General features: G+C 43.0%; 1 protein-coding gene across 2 annotated transcripts in view; it reads right to left on the bottom strand.

Annotated features, from left to right (window-relative positions):
• LOC309546357 (uncharacterized protein) overlaps positions 1-21,459 on the bottom strand; it is a 72,704-nt gene that overhangs the window by 8,352 nt on the left and 42,893 nt on the right. The window lies entirely within an intron of this gene.

Below are 21,459 nucleotides of genomic sequence, written 5' to 3'. Positions count from 1 at the left end.
GGGGAGGGAGACACAATCACAGAAACTGCCACCTGAGAAGGACATATTGTGCCACCCGTAACATACTGTGGCCAAAGCAGTATCCTCAGTGGCTTTGATATCCATCTGGTAAACATCTGTGAATGTATGAACGAAAGACCATGTAGTGGCCTTAAACACCTGAGCCACTGACACCTGATGGTGGATGGCCCAAGATGCCTCCACACACCTGGTAGTGAGCACTCTCACCAAAAAGGGGTGGGGACCTTGCCCTTTCAAACCATAGGCTTGAATAATTAACTGGCGGTTCCAAAGAAAATAATAGGTAATTTGCATGCCTCCTGCCCTTCCAGGGCTCTGCTGGCAGCACAAACCAGGATTCCTGACCTGCGCCGACAATTCAAGTAAATCCTGACCACCTTAACTACCTCCAGCGTATGCAGCGATATTACTCCTTCCAACTGAGGATTAGAAAAGAAAGGCAAGACACTGTTGTGATTCAAGTGAAAACTAGAAACCACTCTAAGCAAAAAAGTTGGATGAGGACGTAATATCACCTTATCATGAATGATGTTAGACCTAGAATAGCTCCTTGTATGAGAGCTCTGACACTCCACTTGCCAAAGTGATAGCAACCAAAGAAGCCACCTTCTGAGTCAAAGGAATAACTGTTTCTCAAGATGGTTCAAGTTCAAGTCCCAAGGGCACAAGGTAGACCTGTCAGGTGGGACTGTCTGTGTTACACTCTGTATGAAGTATGAATCAAGGAGTGAGAAACTACGGCCTCTAGAAAAAAATGGATAGGCACGAATCTGACCCTTAAAGCGGTTGTAAACCCAAAAAAAAAAAAACCTGCAAGACAAAGGCATAATGAGCTAGTATGCATCGCATACTAGCTCATTATGTATTACTTACCTTAGAACGAAGCCCTGACACGGACCCCCGAACATCGCTGCAGGCGCTGCCATGATCCCTCGGCGTATCTTCCAGGTTCGGCGGCTCCGGCGCTGTGATTGGCCGAAGCCGCGATGACGTACCGCATGCGCGCGGGAGTGATCTTCCGGCAAGCTCCCGGCAAGGAAAGCTGAAGGTCCCCCCGGACCTTCAGAGCGCATGCGCCGCTCGCGTGAGCGGCTGCATGCACTGCAAATATCTCCTAAACCGTGCCGGTTTAGGAGATATTAATTGTACCTACAGGTAAGCCATATTATAGGCTTACCTGTAGGTAAAAGTGTCAAAAAGCGGGATACTACCGCTTTAATTGTATTTAAAGCCAATCTCACTTCCCTTCCCGATTGGAGAAAAGAAAAAAGCTCCCACTCACATATCTGCAGGCGCCACTTCCTGGTTTCACCCCAGGCACAAAATATTTCCAAGTCTTGTAATTGAAGCTCCCTGAAGCCGGCTTCCAGGTGCTCAACAGAGCAGAGATAACAGGACTCAAGATCATTTGGTCCAGCTGGACTGGTGGCCTATCTCATGTGCAAACAATTAATATATCACAATTAACCACTTAACGCAAACTGACGTAGACCTACGTTGGCTGACTTTAAGTGGTTGTACCGGGATGATGCCTCTAGCTAGAGGCATTATCCCGGTGCCGTTTTTTAGAGCCGGCGGTCGGCTTTCTGCCGGTAATGGCCAATGCGGCTCGGGAGCCGCTCGATCGTTACCGGGCGAGCGTTACCCTCCCGCCGCCTTCCGCGGCTCTGCCCGGGTCTCCCGTCTGCCGGCTGGATGGAGTCCCGATCAAAGCCGGAAGCGGCTTTGATTGGGTCTCCGATGACGTAACCCGGAGGTGGCGTCCATGATGTCAATTCCGGGTTACTCGGCTGCTAAAGGCGGCAGTTTTAAAAAGTGAATGTATTCAAAAATGCAGTTTTCCGTGTTTTGAAAACATGGAAGTGCAGTGGAGGGGTCTAGGGTCTTTTAGACCCTGATCCCTCCATAAAGAGTACCTGTCACTGCATATTGCTGTCACAAGAGATGTTTACATCAGTGATCAGACTTTTTTTTTTTTTAAAAACCTGCATTAAAATTAACAAAAAAATTTGATAAATAGGAAAAAGAAAAAAAATGTTATCCGCCCCCCGTCGCCGTGAGCTTGCGCACGAAGGAAAACGTATACGGGAAGTCGGGCCGCAAATTAAATCGCTGTTCAAACCACACATGTGAGGTATCGCCGCAATTGCCAGAGCATAAGCAATAGTTTAAAAAAAAGAGCTACACTCTAACTCTAAACTGGTAACCGTTAAAAATTTTTAAAGCGTCGCCTATGGAGATTTTTATTGACCGTAGTTTGTCGCCATTCCGCGGGTGTGCGCAATTTTAAACCGTAACATGTTGGGTATCTATTTACTCGGCGTGACATCATCTGTCACAATATAGAAAAAAAAATGGGCTAACTTTACTGTTTGGTTTTTTTTAAATGCAGTGAAATTTGATTTTTCGTAATTTCTCCCAAAAAATGGCATTTGAAAGACCGATGCACAAATACTGCGTGACAAAAAATATTGCAATGACTGCCATGTTATTCTCCAGAGTCTTTGCTAAAAAAATATAATGTTTGGGGGTTCTAAGTAGTTTTCTAGCAAAAAAAAAGGATTTTACCTTGTAAACAAAAAGTGTCAAAAGTGGGCTTGGGGCTTAAAGCGGTAGTATACTTAAAGTGGTAGTATACTTAAAAAAAAAACCCTGCAAGACAAAGACATAATGAGCTAGTATGCATCGCATACTAGCTCATTATGAAATACTTACCTTAGAACGAACCCCCCGACATGGACCCCCGGACACCGCTGTGGGAGCTGACATGATCCCTCGGGATCTCTTCCGGGTTCGGCGGCTCCGGCGCTGTGAGTGGCCGGAGCCGAGATTTCCCGGCAAGGAACTCTGAAGGTCCGCATTACCTTCAGAGCGCATGCACCGCTCGCGTCAGCGGCTGCATGCAGTGCAAATATCTCCTAAACCATGCAGGTTTAGGAGATATTAATTGTACCTACAGGTAAGCCTTATTATAGGCTTACCTGTAGTTAAAAGTCACAAAAAGCGGTATACTACCGCTTTAAGTGATTAATAGTATAAATAAAGCAATATATATCAAAGCAAGGTCACATAAATACGTGCAATATTCAGGTGGGTATTCCAATATTAACACATATAATTGTGCAATGATCAATAGTGCAAATAGAGTGAAATATTAATAAAATAAATAATTAAATAAAGTGCAGTTTTGTTTAAAGTCCATCAATAGGTAAAAATCAGTGACAATGGTTAGTAGAGTCCAAGTATTCCTTATTGTAAGAATCTTCCAGTAGTTTAACCACTTGCCTACAGTGCACTTTCACCCCCTTCCTGCCCAGACTGATTTTGAGCTTTCAGCGCTCTCACACTTTGAATGACAATTACTCAGTCATGCAACACTGTACCCATAAAAAATTTGTGTCCTTTTTTTCACACAAATAGAGCTTTCTTTTGATGGTATTTAATCACTACTGGGTTTTTTATTTTTTGTGCTATAAATAAAAAAAGACTGAAAATATTGCGAAAAAACGCATTTTCTTTGTCTCTGTCATAACATTTAGCAAATGAGTAATTTTTCTTCACAAATTTTGGCCAAATTTATACTGCTACTTATCTTTGTTAAAAATAACCCAAATAAGTGTATATTATTTGGTCTTTGTGAAAGTTATGGAGTCCACAAGTTATGGTGCTAATCATTGAAAATTGGTCACACTTGACCACACCTGATGTACTGAAGGCCTATCTCATTTCTTGAGACACTAAAAAGTCAGGAAAGTACAAATACCCCCCAAATGACCCCTTTTTTGGAAAGTAGACATTCCAAGGTATTTAATAAGGGGCATGGTGAGTTTTTTAAAGTTGTAATTTTTTCCCACAACTCTTTGCAAAATGAAGATTTTTTTTTTTTTTTTTTTTTTACAAATTGACGTATTAACAGGTTATTTCTCTCACACAGCATATGTATACTTGCAACTACACCCCAAAACACATTCTACTACTCCTCCTGAGTATGGCGATACCACATGTGTGAGACTTTTTCACAGCCTGGCCACATACAGAGGCCTATAATCCAAGTAGTACTGTCCGGCATTCTAGGAGCACAAATTACACATATAATTTCCTGACAACCTATCGCACTTTTGAAGGCCCTGGAGCACCAGGACAATGGAAACCCCCATAAAATGACCCCATTTTGGAAAGCAAACAGCCCAACGTATAATTTTTGAGGCATAATGAGTCTTTTGAATATGTTATTTTTTGCCACAAGTTTTTGGAAAATGTGGAAAGAAAATGAAAACGCATTTTTTTTACACAAAGCTGTCCATTTATGCAATATTTCTAACACATAGCATGTACATAGCAAAAATTGCACCCCAAAATACATTCTGCTATTCCTCCTGAGTATGGCGATACCACATGTGTAACACTTTTTCACAGCCTGGCCACATACATAGGCCTAACATCCAAGTAGCACTTTTCACAAAGTTGTCCATTTATCCACTTTAAGACTGGGCCTATTTTTGACACTTGGTGTTTACAAGCTAAAATCATTTTTTTTGCTAGAAAACTACTTAGAACCCCCAAACATTATATATTTATTTTAGCAGAGACCCTAGAGAATAAAATGGAGATCGTTGCAATATTTTTTATCACACCATATTTGCGCAGCAGTCTTCCAAATGCAATTTTTTTGAAAAAAATTCAATTTTTTTAACTAAAAAATAAGAAAACAGTAAATTGAGCCCAATTTTTTTCCATAATGTGAAAGATAATGTTACGCCGAGTAATTAGATACCCAACATGTCATGCTTCAAAATTGCGCATGCTCACAGAATGGCGCCAAACATTGGTACTTAAAAATCCCCATAGGCAACATTTTAAAAATTTCTGCAGGTTACCAGCTTAGAGTTACAGAGGAGGTCTAGGGCTCAAATTATTGCTCTCGCTCTAACGATCGCGGAGATACCTCACATGTATGGTTTGAACACCGTTTACATATGTGGGCGGGACTTGCGTATGCGTTTGCTTCTGCGCGCGAGCTAACGGGGACAGGGGGCTTTAATTTTTTATTTTTTTCCTATTTATTTTATTTATTATTTTTTTATTTTTACACAGTTTAAAAAAAAAATGTTTAGATTATTTTTATTCCTATTACAAGGAATGTAAACATCCCTTGTAATAGAAATAGGCATGACAGGTCCTCTTTATTGTGAGTCTGAGGATCCGGGATCGGATAGTTTTCCCCGCTTGCGGCGGGTCCGGTAAGCTGGGAAAACGTCTGGGACGCGGCGGGAGGGGGGGCACCTCTTCCCCTGCACCGTAAGGGTAATTCCGCGGCGAATCCGCCACTGGGACCACCCTTATCTGAAAGCCGACCGCCCGCCGTTTCAAAAAATACCGGGGTTATGGGGGCTATCTTCTGCCATAACCCCAGTATTTAGCTTTTAATGGCCGACGCATATAGTCGTTAGGCGGTCAGTAAGTGATTGCATGTATATGGCAAACAGGTGACGATGACTGATGGGGTGACAGGTGACAATGACTGATGGGGTGAAAGGTGACGATGACTGATGGGGTCACAGGTGATGATGACTGATGGGGTGACAGGTGATGATGATTGATGAGGTGACAGGTGACGATGATTGATGAGGTGACAAGTGACGATGATTGATGGGGTGACAGATGACAATCACTGACCGGGTGACATGTGACGATGATTGATGGGGTGACAAGTGACGATCACTGATGGGGTGTCAAGTGGCGATGATTGATAGGGTGACAGATGACGGTGACTGATGGGGTGACAGGTGACGATGACTGATGGGGTGACAGGTGACGGTGATTGATGGGGTGACAGGTGACGGGCGATGGTCACTGATGGGTGACAGGTGACGGGCGATGGTGCACGGCGGTACTGATGGCAGTCTCTGGTGACCGGTGAACTTTAGGCTACGTTCACATGTGAGCGTAGCGATCGCGGGCAGAATCACTGCGATTCTGCCCGTGATCCAGAAATCATTGCAAATGGCGGGACGCCTGTGCGTTGCCCGTGATTTGCAATAGCACCCCAAACGCTGTGCGATGTTGCTGCGATTTCCACCTGCCAAATCGAGGTAACATCAAGCAAACAATGCATGACGCCCCAAAGAAGCTCTTGTACCTTTTTTGGGCGTCATGCGATGTTTGCGCGATGTTACTGCGATTCGGCAGGCTGAAATGGCGGCAACATCGCACAGCGTTTGGGGTGCTATTGCAAAAAACGGGCAACGCACAGGCGTCCCGCAATTTGCAATGATTTCCGGATCGCGGGCAGAATCGCGGTGATTCTGCCCGCGATCGCTGCGCTCACATGTGAACGTTATGGGTGTCAATTTCTGGGCACTGATGAGGTGACTGTTGGGTGACAGGTGACATTGGGGGGGGGGGCTGAGGACTGTGTGGGGACCTTTATTAGTGTGATTTTAGTGTGATTTTTACTTTTGCAGGTGTACAGAGCAGTAACTCACTATTTCTAGCTCTTCTCCCCTCATACTGGAAACTGTATGAGGGGAGAAGAGCTAGTAACAGTCAGTTACTGCTCTGTGTTTACATTTTGTGATCGGCTGTGAATGGATTTACAGCCGATCACTTAGTAAACAGTCACTGTCAGTGACTGTTTACTACCGCCGGTGACAGCTGTGTTCCTACGGAACACAGTGCCACCGACATGACCGCGCTGCGCGCTCCCGATCGCGCATGCGCGGTCATCTCCCGGGCGCCTTCATTGTGATCGGCTGTGTCATTGGAACACAGCCGATCACGTGGGAAACAGCCATGCCTATTGGCTGTTTCCCCCCTGCCGGTGACCGGCTGTGTCCCGGGGACACGCCGACACCGGCAGTGCACGGCGGCGCGCCCGCGATCGCGCGCCTGCCGTGCTTGAAGGGGCGGACGTCATATGACGTCCGCCCAGGATAATAGCCGCACCGTCCCGCCGTCATATGACGGCGGGCGGGCGGTAAGTGGTTAACCAAGGTTATATAATGGGATGTATAAGAGCATAGCATTTGGCCTGTGGAAGGGCCACATGTCTTTATGGCTTGCTTCTGTTAGGCATTAAGCTGCCTGAAAGGAGTGGAGTTTATACCAGGAGAAGATGGAGCGAGAAGGAATACAGAACACCCTTCGTTTTCAGGTTCTGCCTGGTTATATTCGTAAAGTGAGCTTGGAATTTCTGGTGCAGGACTTACTGCAGAAGTCGGTTGGAGTGGAGTTGCGACATATTTTTTGTATTCAGGATCATGCAGCACCCAGGTATTATGATGTTTCCTTTGTGCACAGTTCCCTTTGCATGGATGTTTTTGAAAAGTGCAGGGAATTGGAAAAAGCAAATAATGAATCAATAAGACCTTTTATGGTGGAAACCCTGTATGCCATGGAGGAGAAGCCACTGGTTGTTCATCTTTTCAATCCTTTCACGGATATTGCTTTAGTTGTTGCTTTTTTGAGAAGGTACTGCTCTTCAGTGAAGGGGAGCTTCAGGCTGACTAACCGTTTAGGGATCTTTAATAGCAGATTAAAGTTCTTTGTTAAACTGAAGGTGGAACCGGGAGGGATTGGTGGGGTGTGTCACCCACCGGCCAATTTTTCAATAGCAGGTAACAGAGGCTTTCTTTTATCCTGGTCAGCCTGCATATTGCAGGAAGTGTTTTTCATTTGGGCACACCAGGGAAGACTGTAATGTAGAAAAGCGTTGCCGGAACTGCGGTGAAGAGGGGCATGAAGCCGGGGCTTGTCTGGTAAAGCGTGCTTGTGATGTTTGTGGTCAGCGTGACCACACAGTGAAAAATTGCTCAAAGGTCAGGAGGGCCTTTGTCTCATATGCTGAGGCTGTTAAGCGCACCTCTGAGAGTGGACGACCAGTGTCCACACAGGTGCTGTCTGCCTCCCCGGAAAGACAGGAAGAGGAAGTGGAGATTGAAGATAAGGAAAGTGGGCACCTGGAAGTGGAAGAGAAGGCAGAAGAGCCAACTACTATCGCTGAGCCAGTACTTGTGGAGGATGGGGTGGAGGTGGAGAGGGAGGTGGAAGAGCCCATGGAAAAACCTAACAACAGCTTTGCAGTGGGAACTGGAGGTACAGGATTCACAAGAGATGGAGGAGATGGAAACAATGGGGGCTAAGACAAAGGTGGACTCTTTGGACAGCCCCAAGCAGAAGAAGGCAAAAAAATTTAAGGTAGAGACACCTGGGCAGGGCCGGTCCGAGGCGGGTGCTTAGGGTGCAGTGCGCCCAGGCGCCGCAAGGTGGGGGGCGCACTATCCTCTCCCGGCTGCAAGTCTCTCACTGCAGCCTCGCCTTTCACTAAAAAAATACATTGGTTATAGCTGCTCCGCCTCTCTGCTGCCTCCTCAGCCAATGGGAGCACAGTGGACACGCCCCCTTCCCCAGCGCGCCTTGTTTGATATCTCAGCAGGAGATGCCGACCTGGAGAAGAGAGGAGAGTACACAGCCTGCAGTGTGGGACGGGCTGCAGCCTTTATAGAAGAAGGTGAGCTGGGGAAAATAAACTAAATGTATTCTTGTCAGTGCTTCCCCTGCTGAGGAGGGGGGAGGGCTGTGTTTTCTCTTCCTGTCTCTGAGTCTGTTGTTTTTTCTGCGTGAGTAGCAGTGCACTGCTTCTGGAGGGAGGATATGCTCTAACCTTCTCCTCCAATCTCTACTGCACCTCCCTACTCCTTACCTGCCCACCTCCCTCTCTTCTGCATTACCACATGCAATGTCTGTGAACTGCTGGAGCACTACAAGTACCAGCATGCCAGGAAATGGAGGCAGCAGCAGTGTGTTCAATCAGGCAGGCTGATATTTAGATGGAAAGTGCTGGTGTGCGTGTGTATACTGTGTGTGTACTGTGTGTATGTGTGTGTATATACTGTGTGTGTGTATACTGTTTTTGTGTGTATATACTGTGTGTGTGTATACTGTGTGTGTGTGTGTATACTGTGTGTATGTATATAGTGTGTGTGTGTGTGTGTGTATATACTGTGTGTGTATACTGTGTGTGTGTGTGTATACTGTGTGTATGTGTGTGTGTGTGTGTGTGTGTGTGTGTGTATATACTGTGTGTGTGTATATACTGTGTGTGTATACTGTGTGTGTGTGTGTGTGTGTGTATATATACTGTGTGTGTGTGTATATATACTGTGTGTGTGTGTGTGTATATACTGTGTGTGTGTATACTGTGTGTGTGTGTGTATATACTGTGTGTGTGTGTGTGTGTGTATACTGTGTGTGTGTATACTGTGTGTATATACTGTGTGTATACTGTGTGTGTGTATACTGTGTGTATGTATACTGTGTGTGCGTATACGTGTATATACTGTGTGTTTGTGTACTGTGTGTGTGTGTGTGTGTTTGTGTGTTTGTGTACTGTGTGTGTATACACTGTGAGTGTTTGAGCTTTGGTTTGAGGTGCACACCCTAATGCCATAGGCTGCGCACGCCTATGTTTGTAGTTGTGAGCTGAGGGAAGGGGCGACAGTGGGGGAGGAAGACAGGACAGAGGGAGATGCCAGGTGAGAGTTCCAGCTTTAAAAAGGCAAGCACATGACAATGACAGATCATCAGGTGAGGTGTAAACATTGATCGGATGGATCGCTGAGTGTAATGTAGCAGCTGCCTCTCCTTACAATCTTCCTCTGTCTGTTACTGCAAGCAGGCTGGGGGCTGCTCAGAGAGCTCTAGTCCAGCCCCTTTTTCCCATGCGGAGCTGTGGAGGAAGAAGTCTCATGGCATGTGTGTGAGTGTGACTCAGCCATGCCATCCCACAGCCTGAGCCTGCTGAAGTTTTAGTGTGTGCTGGCAGTTTGTGACACTGATTAGCAGAGCCTGGGAGGGAGGCAGACTTTACCAGGGGACATATCTCAGTCCCACACTGACAGATGAATTAAAGTGCCTGCCTGTGTATGGGCTGATCACAGTGTGATCACTGGGTTTGATAAGTTACAGTCAGACCATGTAATGTACACTACACATACACTTCCATAAGCCTAAAACGTTTTACTATGCATTAAACTTCAGTCTAAGTTACAGTCAGAGCATGTAATGTAGTACACTACACATACACTTCCATAACATGACGGTGATGTCACATTACCATTATGGAAGTGTATGTGTAGTGTACTACATTACATGCTCTGACTGTAACTTAGACTGAAGTTTAATGCATAGTAAAACGTTTTAGGCTTATGGAAGTGTATGTGTACTAATAATGCGCATTGTACCGCACATTCACGAGCATATGGGGGGGGCAGCAATTTTTATTTTGCCTAGGGGCCAAAAATCCTTGCACCAGCCCTGGAGAGGAGGAGCCATACAGAGGAAGCAATGGCTTTGCTCTCTACTGCAGCCACCTACTTTCTCTGTACGGCTCCTCCTCTCACAGGCGGAGTGCATTTGATATCACTCCACCTGTGAGCCAGGACTATGGAGGCGCCTTTCTCACAGTGACATCCGCAGCCCCGCTGAGATGTCACACAAGAGCTTTACACCACAGAGCCCAGCACCACAGAGCCCGGCACACCACAGAGGAGCCAGGAATCAGGACAGGCAGCCAAGAATCAGGACCAGCAGCCAGACCCCAGGACCAGCAGCCAAGAATCAGGACCAGAAGCCAGCCCCAAGGCCCCAGCAGCCAGACCCCAGGACCAGCAGCCGGAATACAGGACCAGCAGCCTAGCCCCAAAAACCAGGACCAGCAGCCAGGAATCAGGAGGATCAGCAGCCAGACCCCAGGACCAGCAGGCCAGCCCCAGCAGCCAGACCTTAGGACCAGCAGCAAAGCCCCAGGACCAGCAGCCAGCCCCAGTACCCATTATTTAAGATAAGTGAAGTCTTCTAGTCTTCTAGTCTTGGGCCTGGGCATCAAAGTGCTATTAATATAATATTGTTTATTTTTCTATTGTTCGGTGACACTCTAATGTAGTCTCTCATCGGGGATGGAGGGGACTCTTTCTATCAGAGAGACTCCAATAGGCACAGAGAGGGCTTCTGTAAGATAAACCCCCCTCCAGGTCCCATTAGACTCCGTTGTAGTCTCTAATGGGGCCTGGTGGGGGGTCTTTCTAACATAGACTTTAAAATGCACACAAAGATGACCTCTGTTCGAAAGACCCCCCTCCAGGTCCCATGATATAACCCTATTGTAGTCTCTAATGGGGCCTGGTGGAGGCTCTTTCTAACAGACTCTCTAACAGAGGCCCTCTCTGTGTTCCTTGGAGAGACCCCCTCCAGGTCCCATTAGGAAAGGGGAGGAGTTAGTAAGGTGACCACGCCCACACGGGGGGCGCCATAAATATTTCTGCACCCAGGCGTCTGTTACCCTAGGATCGGCCCTGCACCTGGGTTTGAAATTAGTAACCCTTTTGAGGTCCTGGGAGTGTTGGGGGCTGAAGTAGAAAAGGAGTCATCACCCTTGAGTCCTGGGTCACTTGATTCTTGCCAGCCATGTTGTCACCTAGCCTGGATTTTTTGGATGATGAAAGTGTTGTCGCTTTGAACAATGTATGTCATTTTTCTGGCACAGGTGATGAGACTGGGGGTAAATAACGCACATTATGTGAATGAGCATTAAGTTTGTGTCCCTCAATGTGAGGGGTTTTGGGTCTCCTGCTAGGCAAGCAGTTATTCTTGAAGATCTGAAAGTTAATGGAGGAGACATTTATTGCCTGCAGGAATGTTTCTTTAATCGGCCGCCCAAACTTCCGGACTGGGTAGTGGATTATATCTGGTCGCCAGTTGGAGACAATAGGAATGCTGGGGTGGGTATTATCATCGCAAATAGGAACATTCACATCATATCACACGTTGTGTTAGTGCCTGGAAGACTACTTATGGCAGATTTCGTTTTGTTTAACCAGAAATTTCGATTATTTAATTTATATGCTCCCGCGAATAGACGGGACCGTCCTGAAGTATTTGAGGTGTTGAAATTACATGCAGTGGGGAGGAGGCCTTGTGTGATTATGGGTGACTTTAATACAATCCGATTTTTGAAAGATCGAGTGGGAACAGTGGATGCTAAGCTGAATGCTAATAGTGCTATGTTGAATAACATAATTCAGGATTTACATCTTAATGATGCACATATCGTTCTGGATTTGGTGGACCCCTACTTCACTTTTTTTTCTGATTGTGGGCAAGCCAAGTCCAGAATTGATTTATGTTTGTTTTCAGAGGCTTTAAAATGCTCTGATGTCAGGCATAGACCAGTAGTTTTTTCTGACCATGTTGCAGTATATGTGGATTTGTGTGTGAGGAGTGACATTAACTTAGGGTCGGGAATATGGAAATTAAATAGCTTGCTGTTGCAGGATGAGCATGTTAAAGCCCAATTTAATAAATTGTATACAGGGAGTGCAGAATTATTAGGCAAATGAGTATTTTGACCGCATCATCCTCTTTATGCATGTTGTCTTACTCCAAGCTGTATAGGCTCGAAAGCCTACTACCAATTAAGCATATATGGTGATGTGCATCTCTGTAATGAGAAGGGGTGTGGTCTAATGACATCAACACCCTATATCAGGTGTGCATAATTATTGGGCAACTTCCTTTCCTTGGGCAAAATGGGTCAAAAGAAGGACTTGACAGGCTCAGAAAAGTCAAAAATAGTGAGATATCTTGCAGAGGGATGCAGCACTCTTAAAATTGCAAAGCTTCTGAAGCGTGATCATCGAACAATCAAGCATTTCATTCAAAATAGTCAACAGGGTCGCAAGAAGCGTGTGGAAAAACCAAGGCGCAAAATAACAGCCCATGAACTGAGAAAAGTCAAGCGTGCAGCTGCCAAGATGCCACTTTCCACCAGTTTGGCCATATTTCAGAGCTGCAACATCACTGGAGTGCCCAAAAGCACAAGGTGTGCAATACTCGGAGACATGGCCAAGGTAAGAAAGGCTGAAAGACGACCACCACTGAACAAGACACACAAGCTGAAACGTCAAGACTGGGCCAAGAAATATCTCAAGACTGATTTTTCAAAGGTTTTATGGACTGATGAAATGAGAGTGAGTCTTGATGGGCCAGATGGATGGGCCCGTGGCTTGATTGGTAAAGGGCAGAGAGCTCCAGTCCGACTCAGACGCCAGCAAGGTGGAGGTGGAGTACTGGTTTGGGCTGGTATCATCAAAGATGAGCTTGTGGGGCCTTTTCGGGTTGAGGATGGAGTCAAGCTCAACTCCCAGTCCTACTGCCAGTTTCTGGAAGACACCTTCTTCAAGCAGTGGTACAGGAAGAAGTCTGCATCCTTCAAGAAAAACATGATTTTCATGCAGGACAATGCTCCATCACACGCGTCCAAGTACTCCACAGTGTGGCTGGCAAGAAAGGGTATAAATGAAGAAAAGCTAATGACATGGTCTCCTTGTTTACCTGATCTGAACCCCATTGAGAACCTGTGGTCCATCATCAAATGTGAGATTTACAAGGAGGGAAAACAGTACACCTCTCTGAACAGTGTCTGGGAGGCTGTGGTTGCTGCTGCACGCAATGTTGATGGTGAACAGATCAAAACACTGACAGAATCCATGGATGGCAGGCTTTTGAGTGTCCTTGCAAAGAAACGTGGCTATATTGGTCACTGATTTGTTTTTGTTTTGTTTTTGAATGTCAGAAATGTGTATTTGTGAATGTTGAGATGTTATATTGGTTTCACTGGTAAAAATAAATAATTGAAATGGGTATACTGTATATTTGATTTTTGTTAAGTTGCCTAATAATTATGCACAGTAATAGTCACCTGCACACACAGATATCGTCCTAAAATAGCTAAAACTAAAAACAAACTAAAAACTACTTCCAAAAATAGTCAGCTTTGATATTGAGTTTTTTGGGTTCATTGAGAACATGGTTGTTGTTCAATAATAAAATGAATCCTCAAAAATACTCATTTGCCTAATAATTCTGCACTCCCTGTAATAGATGGGTTCATAGGAAAAAGGACTTTAATGATATTTTGGGGTGGTGGGATTGGATTAAAAAGAAAATTAAGGTTTTTTTTCAAAAAAAAAAGTAGGGATAAAAATATCAGTGAAAAGAGGAAATATATTAGTTTGCAAGCCAGGTTGGCTACATTATATTCATTTAGGAATATGGGTTTTGACATGGCAGAGGAAATTGAGCATGTTAGGGGAAGAATTAAGGAAGTACTAACCCGAAGGGGAAAACAAATTATTTTTCAAGCAAAAGTTAAATATTTGGAGCAGGATGAAAAATGCTCTAGGTTTTTCTTTAAGAAGGCTTGTGGTGAGAAAGGGGTGTTTGAGGGAGTGTATGATGAGGAAGGGAATGAATGTAAAGGAGATGATGTGTTGGATTGTGTGACTGATTTTTATGAAAGGCTTTATAAAGGAGTATGTGTAGATGAGTCTGATTCAAGAGTGTTTGATATGTTGGAAGATAATCTAGATGAGGATGATAGGGTTTTTTTTACAGAAAGAGGTGGAAGAGGCTGAAGTTTGGGAAGCAGTTGCAAGTATGGCGGCAAATAAAACCCCGGGGGGGTGATGGCTTACCCAGTGAGTTCTTTAAAATGTATTGGGATATTGTTAAGGGGGAAGTAGTAGAGGTGTTTAGGTGTATAATGGGCAAAGGTACCTTGTCTGAATCTATGAAAATGGGGGTGGTGGTCTTAATTTATAAAAAGGGAGATAGAAAGGATGTTCGGAATTGGAGGCCTATTTCTTTATTAAATTCTGACTATAAAGTTTTTGCAAAAATGATTGCCAGACGATTATCTAGAGTAATTAGTAAGATGGTAAGTGTGGTGCAGACTTGTGCTGTGCCAGGTCGAAGAAGCTCAGAAAATTTAATCTTAATTAGGGATATAATTAATTTTTGTAAAGACAGGAATAGCTCGATTATCCTGACATCTTTTGATTTAGAAAAGGCTTTCGATAAAGCCAATCATGGCTTTTTGTGGGAGGTTTTAAAGCGGATGGGTGTGCCACAGCATCTGGTTAAAGTATTGAAGGGTCTGTATTGGGGAATTAGTAGTCAGGTTTTAGTTAATGGAAGGTTGGGGCGGGCTTTTTTTATTAAATCAGGGGTGAGACAAGGGTGTCCCTTGTCCCCTATTCTTTTCATTTGTTTTATTGACCCACTGTTGAGGATGATTCAGAGAGATAAGGTTGTGAGGGGCTTTCTGGTGCCTGGTAGTGGAGGGGGGACGGTGAAATGTTTGGGTTATATGGATGATGTGGTGGTAGTATGTCAGTCGGTAGTTGGTGTAAAGAGGGTGAAGTTGCTTTTGTCTATTTTTTGTATATGCGCAGGAATGAGTGTGAATTGGAGTAAGTGTAGCATGGGTGTGTATGGGAGACATGTGGAAAGTGTGGATGATCAGATTGGGAGAGCGGAGGATGGAATAAGGATTCTTGGTATTGTTTTTGATCAAAGAATGAAGGGGGAAGTGTGTTGGAATGAAGTAGGAGAAAAGGTGGCTAAGAAGTTGAGGTTTTGGTGTCTGCGAAAGCTATCAGTTTATGGGAAAGTATTAGTTATTAAGGCTGTAATCTTACCTTTGATTTTATATACAAGTAATATTTTTCCTCCTGGGGAGATAAGAGTAAGGAAAATTAATAAACTATTGTTTACCTTTCTGTGGGGGTCCAAAATAGAAAGAGTGAAGAGGGAGTATGTGTGTAGGCGGGAATGTAATGGTGGTTTAAGTTTTCCGAATGTGAGAGTATTTTTGTTATTGCAGTATTGGTTTTGTGTGGTGAGGATTTTGGAGAATGGTGGGTTGTGTGCTGGGATGGTTGCATTTATGGGGGGTTGGTTGTTTAGGAGGTGGGGGTGGTTGGAAAGGGACTCAAGGTTGCCGGTTGCCTTTGTAGTGGCACGTGACTACTGGGTATTAGAAAAGTTTAGGGTGGAATTTAGGTTGGCTGAATTAGGAGAAAAGGAAAGGGATAAAGTGAGGGTGAAAAAATGGTTGTTTGAGAGGGAGAATGTATGTAACCTTAAAGAAGTGAATGCATCAGTGGCTGGTGAAGTATGGAAGAAAATGAATGTGTATGGTGTGACTAATGTGCAGAGAGAGATAGTTTGGATGAGTCTGCATGAATGCTTAGCTACAAGGTGGTTTATGAGGGGAAGGGATTTGTGTGTCTGATATATGTCCAAGAGAGAATTGTGGGGGTGTAGAAGATTGTGAACATGTGTTTTGGGGGTGTGAATTTGCGAAAGAGGCGATTAATAGGAGTCAGGACCTGGTGAAGGAAATAATAGGGGTAAGGGTGAGTGGATGGAAAATGATGATGTATGGGTTGGGGACTCTAGGAAAAGATAAACAGAAGCTACTGTGGCTACTGTTATGTGCCCTAAAGGAGGTATTGTGGGAGGCACGTAATTTGTATGCGTATAAATATGTTTCACTAAGTAGCAAACAATGTATAGGTTTATGGCTAAGTAAGCTGTATTTCTTTTATATGCTGGATAAAAAAAGAGAGGAGATAGATGCCGAGGGCATCTGGAAGTTTAAGAAATGGAGAGTACTAATTAAAAGCAAAGTCTGTACCACGATGATGTATGACATTGTTGGAGATATTTAATGAGCACCAAGCTGAATAGTCTCTGGATGGAAATTACTGAAGTGGTATAAAAAAAAAAAAATTGCTTTTGGGGGTGAGGGGGGGTTTTCTGGCATGCCTAATGACCCATATTGCAGTAAGTGTATTTTGTTGGATGAATACTTTTCATGCTCTAAATGTTTTGTATAGTTTTTGCAAAGTGTGTCTTTATGTAATATAGCTATACATGTGTTTTTTTTTTTTTATATTCATGCCTCTGTGTAGCTGCATGTTCTACTGATTTGATGGTATTTAAATAGAAAGGCAGGCTCATGCAAACAATAAACATAAAAGTATGTTGGGTATGTTTTATGCTTAATACTAAGGTATCTACAACTTATTTTGCTTGACTTTTGGATATTGTAAGCTCTATCTATCCATCATATGTTGTATCTTTGCACTGTAATTTGAATAAAAATTAAATGTCAGGACTGGACTTAAAAATAGTCCAGCTAAAAGGTGGACTAATTTTTTCAAAATCACAAAATATGGCAGGAAAAAAATAAAAAATGTGTGGGAAAGATGGTGTTATATGATTTTGAGCTAAACTGCTTTTAAACTGTGTGAAAATGTTAAGTAGAAAAAAAGATATTAATAAAAGTGTTAAATGCAAAAATAGCTCCAGAGTCAATTTCTGGCAGATAGCCCATGTGAGCATGCTCCAAACCAAAAATTAGGCTGAAAATAACGTTTTTGAAAACGTTAGTGGGCGTATTATTGAATTTGCGGCAAATTCGCGGTAAAACGGCGCTAGTCCGGCGCTAATGAGAGAAATGCAAAAATTTATTTTTTATTTTTTTGCACATATCTATGTATGTCTATATAAAAAAAATATATATATATATGTCTATACATAAATATATATATATGTGTGTGTGTGTGTGTGTATATATATATATATATGCCCAAAAAATAATTATGTGTGTATATATACAGTGGGTACGGAAAGTATTCAGACCCCCTTAAATTTTTCACTCTTTGTTATATTGCAGCCATTTGCTAAAATCATTTAAGTTCATTCTTCTTCCTCATGAATGTACACATAGCACCCCATACTGACAGAAAAACACAGAATTGTTGACATTGTTGCAGATTTATTAAAAAAGAAAAACTGAAATATCACATGGTCCTAAGTATTCAGACCCTTTGCTGTGACACTCATTTATTTAACTCAGGTGCTTTCCATTTCTTCTGATCATCCTTGAGATGGTTCTACACCTTCATTTGAGTCCAGCTGTGTTTGATTATACTGATTGGACTTGATTAGGAAAGCCACACACCTGTCTATATAAGACCTTCCAGATCACAAAGCATGTCAGAGCAAATGAGAATCATGAGGTCAAAGGAACTGCCTGAAGAGCTCAGAGACAGAATTGTGGCAAGGCACAGATCTGGCCAAGGTTACAAAAAGATTTCTGCTGCACTTAAGGTTCCTAAGAGCACAGTGGCCTCCATAATCCTCAAATGAAAGATGTTTGGGACGACCAGAACCCTTCCTAGAGCTGGCCGTCCGGCCAAACTGAGCTATCGGGGGAGAAGAGCCTTGGTGAGAGAGGTAAAGAAGAACCCAAAGATCACTGTGGCTGAGCTCCAGAGATGCAGTCAGGAGATGGGAGAAAGTTGTAGAAAGTCAACCATCACTGCAGCCCTCCACCAGTCGGGGCTTTATGGCAGAGTGGCCCGACGGAAGCCTCTCCTCAGTGTAAGACACATGAAAGCCTGCATGGAGTTTGCTAAAAAACACCTGAAGGACTCCAAGATGGTGAGAAATAAGATTCTTTGGTCTGATGAGGCCAAAATATAATTTTTTGGCCTTAATTCTAAGCGGTATGTGTGGAGAAAACCAGGCACTGCTCATCACCTGTCCAATACAGTCCCAACAGTGAAGCATGGTGGTGGCAGCATCATGCTGTGGGGGTGTTTTTCAGCTGCAGGGACAGGACGACTGGTTGCAATCGAGGGAAAGATGAATGCGGCCAAGTACAGGGATATCCTGGACAAAAACCTTCTCCAGAGTGCTCTGGACCTCAGACTGGGCCGAAGGTTTACCTTCCAACAAGACAATGACCCTAAGCACACAGCTAAAATAACGAAGGAGTGGCTTCACAACAACTCCGTGACTGTTCTTGAATGGCCCAGCCAGAGCCCTGACTTAAACCCAATTGAGCATCTCTGGAGAGACCTAAAAATGGCTGTCCACCAACGTTTACCATCCAACCTGACAGAACTGGAGAGGATCTGCAAGGAGGAATGGCAGAGGATCCCCAAATCCAGGTGTGAAAGACTTGTTGCATCTTTCCCAAAAAGACTCCTGACTGTATTAGATCAAAAGGGGGCTTCTACTAAATACTGAGCAAAGGGTCTGAATACTTAGGATCATGTGATATTTCAGTTTTTCTTTTTTAATAAATCTGCAACAATGTCAACAATTCTGTGTTTTTCTGTCAGTATGGGGTGCTGTGTGTACATTCATGAGGAAGAAGAATGAACTTAAATGATTTTAGCAAATGGCTGCAATATAACAAAGAGTGAAAAATTTAAAGGGGTCTGAATACTTTCCGTACCCACTGTATATATATATATATATATATATATATATATATATATATATATATATGTGTGTATATATATATATATATATATATATATATATATATATATATATATATATATATATATATATATATATGTTTTATTTATTGATTTGAATATGTATGTATATATATATATATATGAAAAGGAAACTAATACGGCTTCTCCCCAAAAATGAAACATTGTATATGTGTGAAATTAATATATTTTTGGGTTGGTTAGATATAGAAAGTAACAATAATATATGGTTTTTGCATATGCATATATATATAAATATATATATATATGTGTATGTATGTATATATATATATATATATATGCAAAAAAATATATATTATTGTTACTTCCTATATCTAACCAACCCAAAAATATATTAATTTCACACATATACAATGTTTCATTTTTGGGGAGAAGCCGTATTAGTGTTGCTTGTCATATATAACAACAGACAGTTGTAGGTAGTTCAGGGATTCGAACACCCAAATACACTGTTGCAAGGCAGCTGTGCTAACCACTTAAAGCGGAGTTCCGGGCAGAGAATCGTTTTTTTTTTTAACATACCCCCCTGGACAGTCAGGGCTAGCACATTCCACAATGGCTAGCCTCTGATCTGTCCCGGTTCGCACTTACCTTTTAGAAGAAATACTTACTTAGAAGTTTTCTTCCACAGCGTTTCCATCTCGGTTGTGGGCAGCTGAAGCCGGCGCGGTCCTCTTCTCCGTCTTCTTCCGCGTCTTCGTGTCCCAGAATGCGCTGCACCGGCCCCTCTCGTCACTTCCGGTGCGGCGCCGCATTCCTAAACAGCTTCTGGGCATGCCCAGAAGCTGTTTAGCAGGGGAATGCGGCGTCGCCCGGAAATGACGAGCGGGGCCGGTGCGGCGCATTGATTCCTGGGAGCTATGACGTTTAGCTCCCAGGAATCATCGCGAGGCAGGAAGTGACGGGGTGAGCCGCGGCGCTGGAGGAGGAAGCTGTCATAGGTGAGTATTTACGATCGTCAATAAAAAGGTGAGTAAACAAAAAAAAAAAAAAATAACTATCCAATTCCTTTTCAGGTGCGGCATACCTAGCGGAGGGGCACAAAAAAAAAAAATCTTTTTTGTGCCCGGAACTCCGCTTTAACTACCTAAGGCTAATGAAATTTTTTTCAAAGCATGTGTGATTTGTGCTTTAAAAAAATAAAAAAAAATTATATATATATATATGTGTGTGTGTGGAAATACAGTATATATGTATCTATATATATATATATATATATATATATATATATATATAGATATAGATATATTCTATTTAGACCCAATTCAGGCTCAAATAATTTTTATTTATTAAAATTTTTTGATGGACTAATCGAATCAAACTATATTAATTTTTAGAGCCCATTCACATTAGCGCGACTTGTCAGGTGACTTGTCAGCCTGACAAGTCGCGGTATGTCGCGGTCCATTGAGTAGTACAGGACCCGTTCTAATAGGAGCTACACAAGTCACTCCGACTTAGAAAAAGGGTCCTGTACTACTTTGGGGCGACCTCGGAGCGACTTGCATAGACTTCCTTTATGTGAAGTCTCTGCAAGTCGCGCCAAAGTCGCGGTGCACGCGACTTCACAGGTCGCCCCCCAAAGTTGTGTCGCCTCAATGTGAATGGGCTCTTAAGGTGCCAGTGCATGTATGTTTGGTATAAAGATAACAAGAAACAAAAAAAAAACCTCAGAGACCACAATTCCCAAATAATTAACCTAGTTTAGTGAAACTGTATAAAATCAACAAATTTATTAAAATAATCTTGCATGCTGGAAATTATATATAGGTGTTTAAAACATTTATTTCTGTGAAAAATGAGTATTTTAAATTTAAATTGATAGGCTAAGAAACTATCAGTGGCATATGTTATGAAATAAATGTAAAAAAGTGATCATGTTTGTGAATTGTGTTTTGCAAAAATGTTGCAAATATGTATTGAGCTTGAGCTCGATTAAATAAACTGACCAAAATATCCAAGTGGTTAGCACAGCTGCTATGCAACACTGTATTTGGGTGTTCAAATCCCTGAACTACCTACAACTGTCTGTTGTTATATATGACAAGCAACACTAATACGGCTTCTCCCCAAAAATAAAAGCCATATTAGTGTTGCTTCCTATATAGAGCCACATTACACTCTGAAAAATAGCAGTGTTTGAGCTTGCAAATCTGAGAATTTGCAAATTGATTGAACATATGCAGTGGAACCCCAGAACTCAGAATTCAACAACCCC

This window comes from Pelophylax lessonae, assembly GCF_965119305.1.
Source record: "Pelophylax lessonae genome assembly, chromosome: 2".
Lineage (NCBI taxonomy): Eukaryota > Metazoa > Chordata > Amphibia > Anura > Ranidae > Pelophylax > Pelophylax lessonae.
Note: the sequence above shows the minus strand (reverse complement) of the source record. Positions and strands in the feature narration are given on the sequence as shown.